This window comes from Sminthopsis crassicaudata, chromosome X (genome assembly GCF_048593235.1).
Source record: "Sminthopsis crassicaudata isolate SCR6 chromosome X, ASM4859323v1, whole genome shotgun sequence".
Classification (NCBI taxonomy): Eukaryota; Metazoa; Chordata; class Mammalia; order Dasyuromorphia; family Dasyuridae; genus Sminthopsis; species Sminthopsis crassicaudata.
In genome coordinates, this window is record NC_133623.1 from 35,639,595 (window position 1) to 35,656,800 (window position 17,206).

At 39.5% G+C, this 17,206-nt stretch overlaps 1 long non-coding RNA gene across 1 annotated transcript in view; it reads right to left on the reverse strand.

Annotated features, from left to right (window-relative positions):
• LOC141548476 (uncharacterized) overlaps positions 1 to 16,860 on the reverse strand; it is a 56,173-nt gene extending 39,313 nt beyond the window's left edge. The window contains exons 1-2 of the long non-coding RNA XR_012483966.1: positions 16,638 to 16,860; positions 12,508 to 12,584 (exon numbers count right to left, since the gene is read on the reverse strand). This is a non-coding gene — a long non-coding RNA (uncharacterized LOC141548476). The remainder of the gene's footprint in view (positions 1 to 12,507; positions 12,585 to 16,637) is intronic.
• Between the last annotated feature and the right edge of the window lie 346 nt (positions 16,861 to 17,206).

Here is a 17,206-nt window from a genome sequence, read left to right on the forward strand (position 1 = left end):
TGTGCTGCCCAGCTTTCTGCAGTTCCCCATTTCTACCAGATCTTCAGGCCTACCCTTGGGGCCCATTATGATTGGTGAGAGCTCCGTACATTTAACCAGCCCTGTCTCGTGCTCTGCCCCTTCTTTGCCCCCAAACATTCCCTCTCTTGTTCTTGGAACCACAATCACATCAATAACGCCATTGTATCCAGGAGTTTCCCTTTGGCTCCCCTCATTGTCCCCGAGACTCTCCTCTTCCCTTTCTATCACACCCTCTGTGCCTCCTTTTCCCATTAGAGTGAAAGCTTCATGAAGGCAAAGACTAGCTGTCATATCTGTATTTCCGGTACTTAGCATAGTACCTGACACACAGCAAGCACTTTTACATAGTAAGTAAAAACTTTTTCAAATATTCCATCAGAAAGTATCCAGGAGGAAGGGGTGGGTAGCAGTGTCAAAAGTTGCAGGAAGGACATGATGAATGAGGAATGAGAAAAGGTCATTGGAGTTAGTATTTCAGATGAAGCTGGTCACTTCAAGAAAGCAGTTTTTGAGTGAAAGCTAAGGTCAGAAGGCAGATTGCAAGGGACTGAGAAATGAGTGGGATGTGAAAAAATGGAGACAGTGAATATAAAAGTCTGATTCTAAGTCAGAAACTGGGCAAAGTTCAAGAAGAAACAATCCAGGAAAAAAATGCAGGAAAAACTATGATATCAAGTTGCTAGGCAAAAGAAATAAGCCTTATAAAACCTATATTCATGCTGAATTTGCTAGGGGATTCTTCCTCCATGTGAAAAAGTAGGAAAAGTATATTTGAGAATGCTTTACTCCTGATTGCTTGCTGCTTTAAACACAATCTGTCCTATCTTTCTAGGGGCTGCAAGATGTCACTTTCCACTGACAAAGTCTTGAACTAAGGCTCTTCTGGAAGACACTGGTATTTTTGAAAATTGAGAAGAACTCTCAGGGAATTGATTGAATCTCAAAAATTCTGAACCAGAGTTGACTGGTGACAGGAAGTCCCCAGAAAATTATTTTTCCAAGTCCTCCAATTTCATTCACATTACCAGGCAATTATATGAAACAAATCAAACAATGTAGTAGGGGACAACAAATCATCTTGCCTTTGTTGATTTAATCTCAGATATTTCATTACAAGTATATTTTTTTTAAACCTGGGAGAATAAGAAACCATAGTAGAAGCCCACTCCAAATATTAGCAGAAAAAAATACCCTAGTTTGTACAGTTTTCAGGATAAGCAACATCCATAGTTTCATTAGATTTTCACAATGATCCTGGGAAGTCTGAAGACACAAGTGTCTCATTTGAAGATAAAGAGACAGGCTCAAAAATAAAGTGCATGGCCAATAAGTAGAAACACAATGATCTGAGCTCTGCTTTTTAGACTTGGCACTCCAGTACCCAGGCAAAAAAAGTAGGCAGACACACAAAGATGTGCCCATAGAGGAATGGAATAGGGAGGCAAAAAGCCCAGAATGCAGTCATTTTCAGACATGACCACCTGGAGAATTTGCTTTGTTTGATTATGCGTATTTAGTACAAGGGTTTCTTTTTTTCTTGTTCAATTGGGTGGAGAGAGTGAGAGGATGAGAAAAAAACCTGTTTATTAAAATAACATTAAAATTTAAAAATAAAAAAAAATACCTTGGAGTTGTTTTTTTTTTTTTTTTTTTTAATGCCCAGACTGAAACGAGTTTTGTGAAAACTGCTTTATCTTACTACCTAAATCCTGTATGCAGAAAAAGCCGTGGAGCTGATCAAAGTTAAGGTTAGCCAAAGAAAAAGCTAAATATTAAGCAAATAACCTTGAAAACAAACTGTCATAAACAAAGTGAGAAAACTCCAAGTCCAGGGAAGGGTCCTGTAAGGCTGCAAGAAACAGTCAGAAAATTTGATGTGACAAATATAAAGGAGCAGAAGAACTCAAATCTTCAGAGACTAAAAGGAACACATGCCTGAGCTTAGAAAATACAAGATCTCAATTCTTGAACCTGAGCAATATGCATTCAAGCCTTGGATTGGTGGTGGTGTTGTTGTTTAGGCATTTTTCAGTCATGTCTGACCCTTTGTGGCCCCTTTTGGAGTTTTCTTGGCAGAAATACTGGAGTGGTTTACCATTTCCTTCTCCAGATAATTTTACATATGAGGAAACTGAGGCAAACAGGGAGAAGTGACTCGCTCAGGTAGCAAGTAACTAAGGCCACATTTGAACTCAGGTCTTTCCAACTCCAGGGCCAGCACTCTCTCCACTGTTGTGCCACCTAGCTGCCCAGAAGCATTACATTTAGCCTCATTGATTGCAGCTAAGAAATGAAACTGACAGTATATTGGAATCCAATGGGATTCTGGTGCAGTATTAGCCCTAGCTTAGTTCTGTTCCTGAGCAGTCTGGACAAATAGGCAGTGTCCTCTGTTACCACCTCAATACAATCCAGGTCATGAACTATTCCAATTCCTCACCATCATGAAGAAAGGGCACAAAGATGGATCTTGGTCAAAGGGGTATCAAAAGAAACCAAAGAGATTACTGTAATTCTATGGAAAACTATCATCTTTCCACAGCTGGGTATCCCTTGTAGTTTCTGGGATACTGGGCCCCTCATCTGCTGGCCTTCCCCACTTTCAGAGATGAGATGTTAACAAAAAGACTTTATCTGGTTCATTATCTTCAGGGTTATTCCTAGCATTCTTAGAGATTGATATGAGAGATTTGAACTACCTTCCCTCGCAAGTCCCCCAAGTCAAATTTCTCATGGAATTCTTGTCAGCCACATGATAGTATGGGCAAACAGTTTTTCAAATTTGGTTGAATGGCTTAACTTAAAGAATTATGAATTATTATGAATGATTTGATGTCAATCTGGGAAGAGGTCCCTAGTGGAGTGCTTTAGGGATCTGGGTATGGACAGCCTGCTATTCAACATTTTTAACAGTGAGTTGAATAAAGACAGATAAAATTCCCATAAAAGATGATTAAGATGGAAAGGTGGAAAAGAGAGCTAAAATGTTGAAAAGGACAGGCAAGATGGCTATAAAAGGAAGTTAGTTCCCAAGATAATCAAGCATATTGGAAGAAGAAAGGAGTTTGTGTACTGAGAGAGGAAGACAAGAGATAGAGAAAAATGTTCTTCAGAGAAGGGAGTCTTGTTCTGCAGTCACACAGCAGTAACTGACATACTTTGCCATACCTCTTAGACCCGCTCACTCTAAAATGAGTAGTAGTATTGATATGATCACTGTTCCCAGAGCAAGAGATAAGAAGTCTGGGGTCAAGAGGCATGGAGGTGGGGAAGAATAAAAAGATGAAGAGGAGAAGATATGGAGCCTGCTATGAGAGATGAGAAGCATGGTCTGTTGCTAAATATAATGGGCTATATAAGACCTTGCGCTCCCTCAGTCACCAGTCAAGATGGCTCCTACTCTGGGCTGGGAGTAGCAAAGCTAAATAAATTACCTTCCTCAGACACTGGAATTGCCATTGGCCCAAGTGGAGAGAAATAGGATGGCAACATGTGTATGTGTGTATGTATGTATGTGTGTGTGTGTATATGTATAAAAGCTATAGAGGCGTGTACAATATACACACATACCATATACACATATATGTATATACTCATATGTGTGCATAATGGCATATATATGTATATATGCATATAAATAGCATTTTAATATTTGCAAAGTACTTTATAAATATTATCTCACTTGATCCTCATGGCAACCCTAAGAGGTAGGTATTGTTATTATCCCCACTTAACAGATGAGGAAACTGAGGCAAAGAGTGGTGACTTACTTAGAGCCAGTAGTTTTGTAAATGCCTCAGGCCAAGTGTAAACTCTAGTCTTCCTGACTCTGGGCTTGGAGGGAGCAGGGAATAGTCAGGAAGTATATGAATGGCACATATATTCTCAGACTGTCAATGTATTAGGTCTACTGAACTGCATTTTTTCCTTTTCTTTTTTCTTTCTTTGTCACAAGGAAATGACATAATGGAATGAGAAAAGCAGGAAGTATACCTTCAGAAATGAAGTTGATGTAAAACAAAATGTTCTCTTTGGCACCCAAAGCCCTTCATAACATGGCCCCCTCCTACTTTTCTAGTCTTCTTATACTTTACTCTATGACATGTACTCTTTGATCTAGTGACAATGGCCTCCTGGATGTTTTAATGATCAAGATACTCCATCTCTTGGCTCCAGGCATTTTTTTCTGCCTATCCTTCATGTCTGAAATATTCTTCCTCCTCTGTCCTGACTACTGCCCGACCTCACTGGCTTCATTTAAGTCTCAACTAAAATCCCACATTTTCCCGAAAGTTTTACTCAACCCCTCTTAATCCCACTGCCTTTACTCTGTTGACTATTTCCTTTTTATCTTGCTTAGTGCTTGTTTTTATATATTTGTTTGCATATTGCCTCCTCCATTTGATTATAAACTCCTTGAGGACTAGGACTGTGTTTTGTCTCTGTTTATATAGCAAGTGCTTAGCACAGTGTTTGACATACAGTAAGCACTTAATATATATTGATTGCAACAACTTTTTTTTAAGAACAGGTCATACCCCACTAATTTCATTTCCTTTCTTTTTTTTTTAATTTATTTCTGAGGCTGGGGTTAAGTGACTTGCCCAGGGTCACACAGCTAGGAAGTGTTAAGTGTCTGAGACCAAATTTGAACTCGGGTCCTCCTGAATTCAAGGCTGGTGCTCTATCTACTGCACCACCTAGCTGCCCCTGTTTCATTTCCTTTCTTAATAAGAAGTCTAAGACTAGATCAAGGGAATGCAAAAGATTTAGACATTATCAAAATTGTGTTAGAGCTATTCTTCTGGTCAAGATAGAAATATGAAGGCCAATAGAAAGAATGATTACATCGATTCTAGACTGGCTGAATGGCTGGACCCAAAGAGTAGTCACTAATAGTCTGATGAAGCTCCACAGTGGAGTACCCCTGGGGCTCTATGCTTAGTCCTGTGATGTGATCCCTTTCATCAATGGCTGGTATAAAAGCACAAATCACATACCTATCAAATTTGCCCAATACACAAAGCTAGGGGAGGTAGATTTCAAAGAGTTCTTGACAGGGGAGAACTTGCTGAATCTCCTAAGATAAAATTTGATGGAGGTAAATCAGAAGTTTTATACTTAGGCTCAAAACAATTAATTCCATGGGCACATGCTGAGAGGAAATGTCAACATAGAAGCTGATGGCACAGCTAGATAGGAGATTGTCTGAAAAAGATATGGACATTTTATTGCTTGATGTAAGACAATGATACTGTCTAGTATGTAGGAAAAAAATTAGAATTTAAACTGCAGAGAGATCATGGGATTATAGTTTTAAAGTTAAAAGGCACTTCAGAGATCACAAAAGCCAATCCTCTCATTTTTGTAGATGAGAAAACTACCTTATTTCAGGATCTAATCAACTCTCAGTCCCCATTATCATAAAAGTTTCAGGATTGATTTCCTGCTTCCAGTCGCTTCTCTTGCCAATCTATCCTCCATATAGGTGGCCAAGGTGATTTTTCTTAGCCACAGATGTGAGCATGTTACTATCTTACTCAATAAAATACTGTGTCTCCCTATTGCCTCTAGGATAAACTATACATTCCCCTGTTAAGCTTTCAAAATCTGTCCTCAAACTATCTTTCCAGCCTGACTGAATTTAGATTCCTCTCCTATACTCTGTGATCTAATCTCCAGGTTCTTAAACTCTGTATCACCACCCCAAATGGGATCTCATAAATGAATTTGGGGGGGGGGTCACAAAATTATGATTTATTATCAGTAAATGTATGATTTGTATACTTGTTTTACATACCTATATAATACCCAGGGTAGTGTAAAAATTTCTCAGGCAAAAAGAGGTTGTGAGTAAAGTTTAATAAGCGCTGCTTTCCCCAAATAGATTTCTCCACTCCTCCACTCATCATACACACTTATCTCCTCCGCCCTCTCACCCTTCAAGATGCAGCTCAAGTACAATCTTTTACATGAAGCTTTTTTTTTTATTCTCCCCAACTGTCTCTCCTTCCAAATATCTGGTATTTAACTACTTTGAATTTTTGTATTTACTACTTTTATTCTGCATAGATTTATGGATATACTCATTGTCTACCCCACCAGAATTTAAATCCACTGAGAGGAAGGATTATTTTCATTTGTTTTTGTATCCCCAGCACCAACCATAGTTCCTGGCACACAGTAGGTACTTTATATATATCAAGTGATTGATTCAGATCCTTCTGAATCCACTGAAATCTCTAAATCCAATCTAGCTCTTGAGGGCTTTCAGAAATAAATGGCTCTCAGCTATCCTCTGTCTTAGCTAGGAGATGGCAAGCAGCTGATGGGTTGCTTCTAAACGCCTGCCATTCCTCTAATAAAAAGACCTACCAAAGTCAAAAAAGGAAATCCAACAAGCTACAACCTAAAAAAAATAAACAAAATCTTCATATGCACCGAAGGAAAAAAATCAAATAAATAGGGAAATATACAGAATGTAAATTAAACAAGTGAATTTAGTTAGTTAATGTCATCACAGACCATCCCATCTCATGTTTGGGTTATAGCAAGTTAATTCCATGTAAAGATGCCTAAACTGTGAAGAAGAATATTACTTTCCAAATTATGTTCTATTCATATTTATAGAAATCTCTTTACCTAACAGTCCTTTCAAGAGAACCATTTCTTTTTTCATTTGTTCTCAGGCAGAGAATGGGAACACTCAGACCAAGCTTCTTTAGTGAGGAATCTGCAGTGCTACATGAATTACTAGAGGGAGCTGGGGCTGGAGATGGAGCAGAGGGCATCCGCTGCTAGCTTTATGGAAATTGAATGTGTGCCCAAGATGACACATTTGATTACCATAGGGAAGGCCGGACCTGACTTCTCATTGCAAGGCACTCCTTCTTGGCCAGAGGTAATGTACATAAGACAGCCAAGAAGGTAGTATCCTGGGAGAAAATTGTTGCCAAAGGCAAATGAAACAAGAATAGAGAAAATCTGTGTAGTCAAGGAGAGGAAAAGCCCTCAACCTGAAATCTATCTGTTTTTGTCTGTTTTTTGCGAGCATGCAGACACACACACACACACATACACACACACAAGCCCTGAAAAGTTATGGATTTAAACTTAAGTTAAGCAGAGTCATTCCTATGCTGAATATTCAAAGAACAGTCAATGTTTGAAAGAGACAAATGAGATCAAGGCAAATGATTGAACCAATTAGAATAGATGGAAAAGAAATATATGATAACATCTCATTTATCTGATACGTTAGGGAATGAGGTATTATAAATGTACAAATTTTTTAGATCAATTTAAATGCTAAATTGAGGACATCAATGAAGTCTACGGAGGTTTCTCACCTCTCCCTGCCCTAGTAAAGAGAATCTATGTTGATACTTTCAGCAACAGTGATTTCTTCAGGGCTAGTACTCCCCTCTACTGCCAAGTATATCAAAACCCCTCTAAGCCATAAGAGACTGTCTTTGTAAGTTGGGGTTGAAAAAGTTCATTATCCACTGGCCATTCCTCCAAAGATATCTCTCCATTTATCTAGAATTGCCCTTACGTGGCAAAACATAGTATACCTTTGGGCCCATCTATACATGGCGGCATTCTAGCTTGGGGATCACAGTTCACCAGCATGTCCTTCAGGAATTCAGAGTCACATTCACACCACAATGAAACGAAAGGAGAAAGAACTGATCAAAAAAAAATGTAGGCAGGGGATGCTGGAGTCTGCTTTTACCTGTTCAAATTGATTGTTCGATTTTCATCGGGTATTTTCACCTTGGAAATCAGCAAATGCTAAAATCAAGACTTGATTTATTGCTGTTTTGATTATCTGAAGACTTAAGAATGTGATGGAGAAAATGTTATTTAAAGCATGTTGTGCAAAATTTATTTTTCCAAAGAGTCAGGTGTTAAACCTTTTCCACCACATCTCTGAATGTAACGCAAGCAATTTTTGTGAATCCCATTGTCACTATAAGCATCACTTATTGTATGGTGCTGTAACAGTGAAACATTTAGCAACTACTGAGGTGATTAGATCCAATTGCACCTTTTATAATGTCCACTGTTGGTTGCTGGGCATCTTTCCTGTTTCTAAAACTGCTTCATTTTCTACTGAGTTGTCTGCAGGAGGATTTGATAGTGATGTTCACAAAATAGAAAAATGCCAACACCGTAGGCTCATAGATTTAGAACCCTCCCTCCCAGGTAATGGCACCAGCACAGAGGAATAGGCAATGTCCCCAAATACATACACATATACAGATACCCCTCACTTAGTCTTTCAAAATAGAAAGAGATATATAGAAAACTACGAAGAACCTAAAGAAATCTACTCTAATATCCCATGCTATATATTCAGACCATTCGAGGAAAACCAATCTATGCTGACTGTAGTTTTAAAAAGCCAAAATATAAGGAAGTCCTAAGAGCAGAGAGTCAATTTGACTCTTAAAAAATCCTCCAAAAACACTAAAAGTATAAAGACCTAGAGCTAGAAAGAACCTCAGAAGCCATTTAGTCCAATGGCTCCATTTTCCTTATTTTACAGAAGAAACAGGCTCAGGGGAATCAATGGACAGGATATTGAACTTGGAATTGGGAAAATATGGATTCAAATTCTACTATAAACATTTGCTGTGTGAACTTAGGGATAAACTTTTCCATCTCTATTTCCTACTCTATAAGAAGAGGTAATTGATTGGACTTGATGGCCTCAAGTTACTCAACAGTTACATAGCATAAATGTCAAAGGTGGTATTTGAATCCTGGTCCCAACTCCATTGCTGGTGAATGCTCCCTCCACCACACCTCAAGTCCCTTAAGAAAATGCAAATGAGTCTATGCTCCAGCAATGCTTATAGCATTAAAATCTCTTATCTTGAGGTTCTAACTTCTTTTCCTACTACTTTAGAAGGCAAGTACTATAGCTGTTGATGACCACTGCCTAAAGAATACTGGAGGGAATCATGGGTTAAATCACATGGAGCTTTTCTCCCAAGACGGAGGTTTTGACAATGGGCAAAGTACAGCATCATAAACATCAATGTTATGTGAATGGTATCTCAGGAACCTTTCCAAATGATCTCATTCCATCTCTCTCCAGAACTGCCTTTATCTTTGTCTGTCAAATCACCAGGCTGCCAAGCTGCAAAAAGGAACTCCCCTTCTGCAAAGGAAATTTCTTGGAAGACACGCCACATTTTCACCTCCCAGAATTATTTCTCCAGCAGCCAAGGATTTAGCTGCCTTCCTCAGACCCCAAGGCATTTTTCCTTGTCTCATCTGGGACCAAGAGGCAACCACTTCCCCCAAGACCAACAGGAGCTCAGAATGTGCTCATTAGACACTACAGGCAGACACAATCAAGTCTCATCACCTCATTTTTTATCTGTAACCCCCTCTCCCCATTCCCAGGAAAATTCCACTTTAGGGTTTCATAGGGCTGTTTCCACAGTTGAGCCATTTTTTTTTCAGGGGAGAGCACAGAGAAAGACATTCTTTGCAGAATATCTTTGTCACTTCTAAGGAAAGTGTACTCCAAAGAATGATTCATATATTACTGAGGAATCTTTGCCTAGAAAAAAATTACAGAACCATGCAGGCCCTGGCCCATTGCAAATCCATATACAATAGTGACAAAAAGGTCCTCAATGCCTTTCAACAATCCATTCATCCATTTTTTTGTGTCCTGGTACACAGATATTCCAATCTTTTCCTCCTTTCATAGCTTCCCTTATATACATCCATTCCCACCACCACCAGCCCACTTCACATCTTCAAGCGATGAAGACAACTTTATTAATTACTACAGTCTTCCAGACTTTTCCTTCTTCCATTCTATTTGTAGGCCAGCTCTACACCAAGTCACAATGAGTGACCAGCCTTCCTCTTCCCCTTTCCAGCTTCCTTTGATGGAAAGTCTTTCCCCATGACAATGGAAACTCCTTGAGGGACAGGGATAGACTTATTTTTGCAACCCCAGCCCTGAGCATAGTGCATGACAAATAATAAGCACTCAATAAATGCTTTACCTCGATCTTGAAGATTGAGATTACTATTCCTAAAACAGTGGTTTCCTCACTACCCTATTTCTCCCAATGATAGCTAATATTTCTATAGAGCTTCACATTACATCTCTTTTGAGCATCAAAACCAACCTATTAAGTTGCAGCCTTCACTATCCCAATTAGACCAGAGAAGAGAATCAGAGAACACAAGGTATCATTGTTGTTGTTGTCACTGTAGTTAATCAGGCAAATAGGACTTACAATAGTCTGGGGTGTGGTGCCAAGAATCTGAACTATGGTGGTGGTTTGGGGAATGGAACAAAGAAGAGAGATGGAAGATATGTTGGGAAGATAAAACTGACAACTAATTGGATTGGGTAACAGGATGAGGGAAGGGTGAGAGTTTGGGATGACTCCAAAGTTGCACATGATTGATTAGAACAGAAATAAGGAAGCCTGAAGGATGGATTGGTTTAGGACAGGGGTAAGATAACGAGTTTTGTTTAACACATGCTGAGTCTGGGTTACCTAAAAGTCACTCGGGTAGAGATCATAGAATCATAAATTTAAAGCTAGAAGGGATCATAGAAACTATGGAGTCCAGCACTCCCATTTTACAGATAAGGATGCTGAGACAGCAGAAAGGGAAAGTGACTGTGTTTGTTGTAAAGTAGGATCCCAGGTTTTCCTGGCTCCTATTAACTACTCAAGGCAGAATTTGAACCCAGTTCTTACGCGACTTTGAATACAGATAAGGATCCACTAAACCACATTGATGACCAGTAGGAAGCTGATGTGAAGACTGGAGCTCAGAAAATCAACTATGGCTATGTATACAGACCCTGGCGTGATCTACTTAGAGATAATAACTGAATCCATGGAAGCTGATAAGATAACTGCTAGAGGATTTAGAGACAGAAAAGATGGCCTGTGATGGAGGCTTGGGGGACATGTGGCTAGCAAAGAGGACATGAATAATACTCCACAAAAGGTGACAAAAAAATCTTTCAGATAGAAAGAAAACAAAGAAAGAGCAGAATCATTAAAACCCAGAAAAGAAAGAGTATGCAGATATATCCCTTGCATTTTATTAAAGAATAGACACCCCTCCCCCAAATGTAAATATTGGGTGACCAGTGGCTAGGGAATTGAGTAGGGAAAGACATATTTTCATATATGAATTTAATAGTCTTCTGCATCATGAGAAAAGGAGACTATGAAGAATTCAGAGAAAATTGTTTAAACCAAAAGAGAAAAACAAAGAGAACAATGTAAACTATAACTGCACTGATACAAATGGAAAGAACACAAAACTTCAGCTAAATTCAATGATCAATGCTGGTCTCAAGGAAGGAAAGATGAAACACATATCTCTCTTCTCAATACAATCAAACACTGCCAGATAGAGTCATTTAGTTGTTTGGTTTTGCTTAACTGTTTTTCTGCGCTACAAGGGAAAGTTCAAGAGCAACGTACGTTGGGAAGTGATTATGGTATCTAAAAGACAAGTTATCAACAAAATTTTTAAAAATTTAAAAAATGCTTAACAATTATTTGTTGACTGAATGAATGATGCTCACATTGTTGTCACCATTTTGTGGCTGCACAAGTGAACTGAGATCCTTGGAAATCCATTTTGCCTTTGGGGTTATCACCACAATAGCTGAAGGTCCTTTGTTTGCTCTAGGGGAATCATCCCTATGTACCTCAGAAATGTACAAAAGATCTTACAGCCATAAGATCTACGAATACTTGTCGCCTGATCTAATATCAATGGCCCCTAGAAAAGCCTCAGCTTGGTAACAGGTCAAATGAATAAATACTGCTCAGTTTGAAATAAGTAAAGCTATAGATGTGATTTCTGAGGAAATTCTGTTCCTACCCAAAGCAGGGCTATTCCTTATTTCTGACATCTCTATTTTCTGCAAAAAACTACCTCAAAATTTCTTGCCTGTTAGGCATATTAAATTTACCTGCCTTCAAGGCAGTCCTATTACTGAATTACTAAAGCAAGTCTGTTTTGACTCAGTGAAACATCCGAAATAGTTTATTTTTTTCCCCTAAGGGCTACTGCATGAGGGCCCATGGGGTGGGACAGAGATTAAATTTGTGATTTCCTTAGTATAGGGAAAGCCTAGATGAGAAATCTCCCTCTACAAATGCAGATTGACACCTTTTTTGCCATTTAGAGCCTTACAGATTATGACTAGAATGCTGAGAGAGACAAATTATTTACCTAAAATATGTGTGAGAGATAGAGAACTCAACTCCAGGTTTTTCTGGCTTTGTTCAGTTTTCTCACAGTTGAAGAAATTGCAACAATCATTTGCCAAGAGCAAATCAGAGTGACCCAGTGGAGTTTGATTTGGTTAAATGAGTGATGAGCATCCTGAAAAGGTCAACATAAACTCCTTGGTACTGGAAGAACAACCGAGGCCCAAAGTCATTTAGAAAGGGAAAAAAAAAAAAAACTTACCTTGTGCTTTTCAGGGAGAATGGGAAAGAATAGGGGAACATCCTCTCCAGTATGCATAGCTCTGACTGCAGTCAGGCCTGTGGGGAACAAGAGGGACCAACAGGTAATTGCTAATATCCTTAGGAAAATGCTTAATGAGAAGACAGATCCACAGCAATCAATCTAGGCACGGCCTTTTTTAGATAGGATGGATTCTTATCTGCTCATTTCTGAAACTGGTATGAAGAATTTTCAAGTTAACCTCAGAAATACTGAAAGAAATTCAAAAGATCTTAGAATAAATAGATCATTAATGGTACAAAAATTCAAAATTGCTCCCCCCGCAACTTCCATTTTTAAAAACCACATTAAATGGCTATCCAGTTTACTTTTCAAAAATCTTTTTATACATAAAAATATCTTAGCAAACAGATTCTCTTAGCAGCATTTTCATGTACACCCTTAAAAATTTATTTGTGTTAGTACATGAGCTGAATAATTTTTCTCTCATCATAAGGTGTGTGGTGAGATGGCACTGGGCAGGTCAGTCCACAAGCATTTAGAAATATCTGTTCACAGCATGGTTTCAGGTCATTTCCCCTCCCCCAAGTCCACTGGCAATAACAGTTTGCTGATCTGTAGAATCACCAACGGAAGCCAAGTCATACAGTTACTGTTAAGTCAGCTGACAATTGGAATCTCTCCTTCCCTTGCTGGGGATCTCTGTCCCATCCATTGTCTACGCCAACCACACCAACCTGGCTTCTGTAATGCTTCACTTTACTTTACTTTCCAACCATCATTCCCACCTCCTTTCCTATTTTGTGCCCACAATCAAATCCATGCTGCCTCTGTCCTTAGAAATAGTATGTCGATCCACTCCCTGATGGTTAAGTTCCCTATCCTAACTTTCCCAACCAAAACCTTGGCTTCCATTTCCCTCTATTGGTTGTCTCTATTCGAATGTAAGCTCCTCAAAGGCAAGATCAATTTTTCACTTTGTATTCCCAGAGTTTGATATATACGAAGTGCTAAATAAAAGATTTTTATTTCATTCATTCAACCCTACTTTGGAACAAACCCAAACCACTCTTGAATAATCATTGTTTTAAGGTCTGCAAAGTTTTACATATGTTACCACATTTGCTCATTTCTCCAATCTGTGAAGGCAGCCAGCCAAGAGGGCATGATTGGGATAGGGAAGTTCTGCATCAATATTTTCCTTTATTTCTTCACTTTAAGGCCTGGATATATTCACTTGACTAACTAGCTGTTATGAAGTTGAGGCCCTTTCCACAGAGGGAAGCTGAGTTGACTTACTTACTTTTGTTTAGAAATTATATGGATGAGATTTGGAGACGGGAAGCAGGTTTTCAGACAGGAGTCAATTGAGAGACAAATGCCTAGTGGTCTTATGCCCTTCTTGGGAGGGATGGCAAAGTCCGGTAGGACACAGCACAGGTCAAACTGACTTCCTGCAGGAAGGCCCTGGGTATGGAAAGTATATTTCCGTGAGTCCTTTACCCAGAGGCCAAGGCCCCAGAATCCCCTAGGGTGGTTCATGAGCTGCAGTCCCAGAGATGCATAAATTTCCTAATTTCACATCTCTGCAAAGAGCTGAGCAAAGGATGTCCCTGTTTGTTTGTTTTGTTTTGTTTTGTTTTGTTTTTACCCAATCTGAAGACACACATTAATTATACAGGGACCATTTGGTCTCTGCTGTTACATATTGTGACAATGTTCATGCTGCTCTTTAATAGGGTAGAGTTTAGCAAAACTACAAATTTCACATTCCCCCTTGGTTTCTAGATATGAGATAAGCTTCACTGACAAAAGCATTTCAGCTAATACTGTACTCCAGATTTCTCAAATGAGCATAATTCATATGTGCCACTCCCCTGCGGCCACTGCTTGTTCAGCTATTTAGTGCATGTCCCATTTCCATAATCACTATGACACATGGCATGCAAGGGGAGAGGTCTTGCAAGTCTTGCAAGCAAGATGGATTTCTATCTAGGTCGGAATTGGATTGAGGTAGTGTAGTGTCACAAGACCTTAGGACTTGGGGCTACGAGAGGCCACATCTCGTCCAGCCCGGTCTCCTTTGAAATTGGGGAGGGAAGAAAGGAAGGGCTTTGTTCAAGGTCACAAAGTTGCCTAGTGACTGAGCTGGGCCTCTGGTCTCTCCCTAGAGAGATCACCATACCAGCCTAAGTGACAGTCATTTATTCCAGAGCTCTTCAACAAGGGATATTTACAGAATGGTAGAAGACATTTCTAGAGCCACATAAAACTTTAAATGCAGCATCTACTTCAGCTAAGCCTTGAAATTCCTAGGAGGCATGGAAATAATTACTCAGAGAGCTGAGGGTTGAATCCTTATGTAGCTGTCTCTATGGGGAAAGCATGAAAGGCAATGGAGAATGAGAGAGAATCAGAGAAGGAAGGCTAAGTCAAAGAGAGGCAATGGAAAGAATAGTCAATGGGGTGAAGGCAGGGTGCAGAGGACACAGAGTCCATCTCCAGCTCAACTGTGCACCAGCAGTATGATCAGAGATAAGTAGGGTCCTTCCTTCTCAGCTTCTCACTTCTCTTGAGTGTATAGAAGTTTAAGCCTTAACAAGGCTAAAGGGTGAGACCTCCATACATGGCTGACGGTAAAAGTACTCTTGCCCTGGGTACTTGTCTTCCCAATAATACAGAATCGGGGATGACTGAATCAGGGCTTCACCCTAACATAAGCTTCACTGTTGGAGTTGGCCTTTCAAAGGAAACAGGATAAAGAGCCAATGAGATCATAGAGAGCACAGCATAGGCAGGGAGAGGGCTGAGTTGAGAAAGGGAGTCAGTCCATACAGAGTGGCAGGGTGGAGAAGAAGAGCGAGTATTACTTATCCATCCACTCCTGCCCTGGGAAGTGAGCCCCAGGAGTTGAGGTTGCTTTAGTCAATCTTACTCCCTCACCTAAGGGCCTCCTCTTTCAGGGACCTATATAGTGCTCCAGACTTCTAACACTTTTCTGTGGGAAGGTAGCTAAGGGATCTCCTGGTAAAGAAGCATACCTCAAACTGTATGGTTCCAACAAATCACAGTAGTAGCCAGAAGGAGATGGGGGAACGACCCAAAGCCAGATTTATTCTTTCCACATCAGGTTCCTTTCTTTTCTGCTTCCTGAGCATCAGTTCCCTGAAGTTGCTCCATTTCTCTCCAGGAGGCTGAGACCAGGAACAAAACCTTTTGCTGTTTCTTCCTTCAGGAATTCCTTCATCTCTCTGTCCCTCTCCACAACGCTGTTGACTTCCAAACTATGTCCCGGAATGCTAAATGATTTGATTTTAATTTTTTCTTACAATTGTACAAGTGTAAGGGGGCCTATATTGACATGACTCTTAGCTTAAGTCACTACCCCACATTCTGGAAGGTTCCAGAATATTCCTCCTGTGACTAACTGCCAGAGCAGAGCATAGCCCAACATTCTCTTGGACTCTGAAGTGTATTTCAACTATTTTTGCTTCTATCCTCAACATTCTAGCTCTGAAAATGCAAGTATCCAAGATACCTGGTAATTTTCATAATGCTAAATAAAGTTGAGGGGTAAAAAATTTTAATTAAAAAGGAAAACTTCCAAAGTTGGTCTATGTTGTGGTGAATAAACGGGGCAGGGATTTAGCCAGGTTCTCTGATTCCACAGCCAAAATTCTACCACTGCAGTATACTACCCCCCTACAAATGCCCCCATTTCCAAAGTATGAGTTGGAAGGAAGCAAGGTTCAAGCTTCCCTGAGATAAGAGTTAAGAGTTAAGCAAAGCTTGATCAAAAAGTTTTAAAGATGAATGGGGAAGATTCTCTGTCCATTATATGTCTCCCAGGTCACATCTAAGGGCAATGTCATCTGGAAATATAGGCAGGAAATGGAAGTAACTGAAACCACTCATGAAAAATACAGTAAAAATCATCATAGATTCAAGTTAACAGAAAGGGAAATCTTTTTCAAATCATGAATAACCTGAATTAAGAAATATTTTTAAAAGAAATATCACCTTTTACTTTAAAATGCTAAAAAGTACTAGATTCTGAAAAGTGCTAAGAGATGCTCTTAGGGAACCTGCTTTAGGGGAGATAAGTATTAAGAAAAAAAGCTTAGACTTACCTGAGGTGGAATTATTAACCAAAAGTAGGTATCAGAAGTCAAAGTTCAGTGTGACCAGGCTGGGAAAAAAAAAATGGAGGGCCAGAATGCAACAGGAAAGCAGAGAGAACAAGCAGGAAGTGAGGTCAGAAGAGCAGAATTTTAAGTGACATCATTTTAAAAGGAAACAAGCATAGTATTAAGCATCTACTACTTGTCAGGCCCTATGCAAAGCACTTTACAAATATGATTTCATTTGATCCTCAACAACCCTGGGAGAAAGGTACCATTATTACTTCCCATTCTATGAACAGAAAACAGTACACAAAGGTTAAATGACTTACACTGTTACCAAGCACCTGAGGAATAAGGAAGTATTTTCTGTCTCCAGGCCTAGAAATCTTATCTACTGCGCCATCTAGCGCCCCTAAGTAGAACAATTCAATCTCTATGGTCTCCATAGCCTGTTGCAATTTTAAGATTATAGCACTGAAATCCATATTTTTATTTATGAATTTTTAAAACTCCCTTAATTTCTCTATCTTCTCTCAGATACTCTCGTCTGGTTGCTTCTTTCTCTGTGTCTCTCG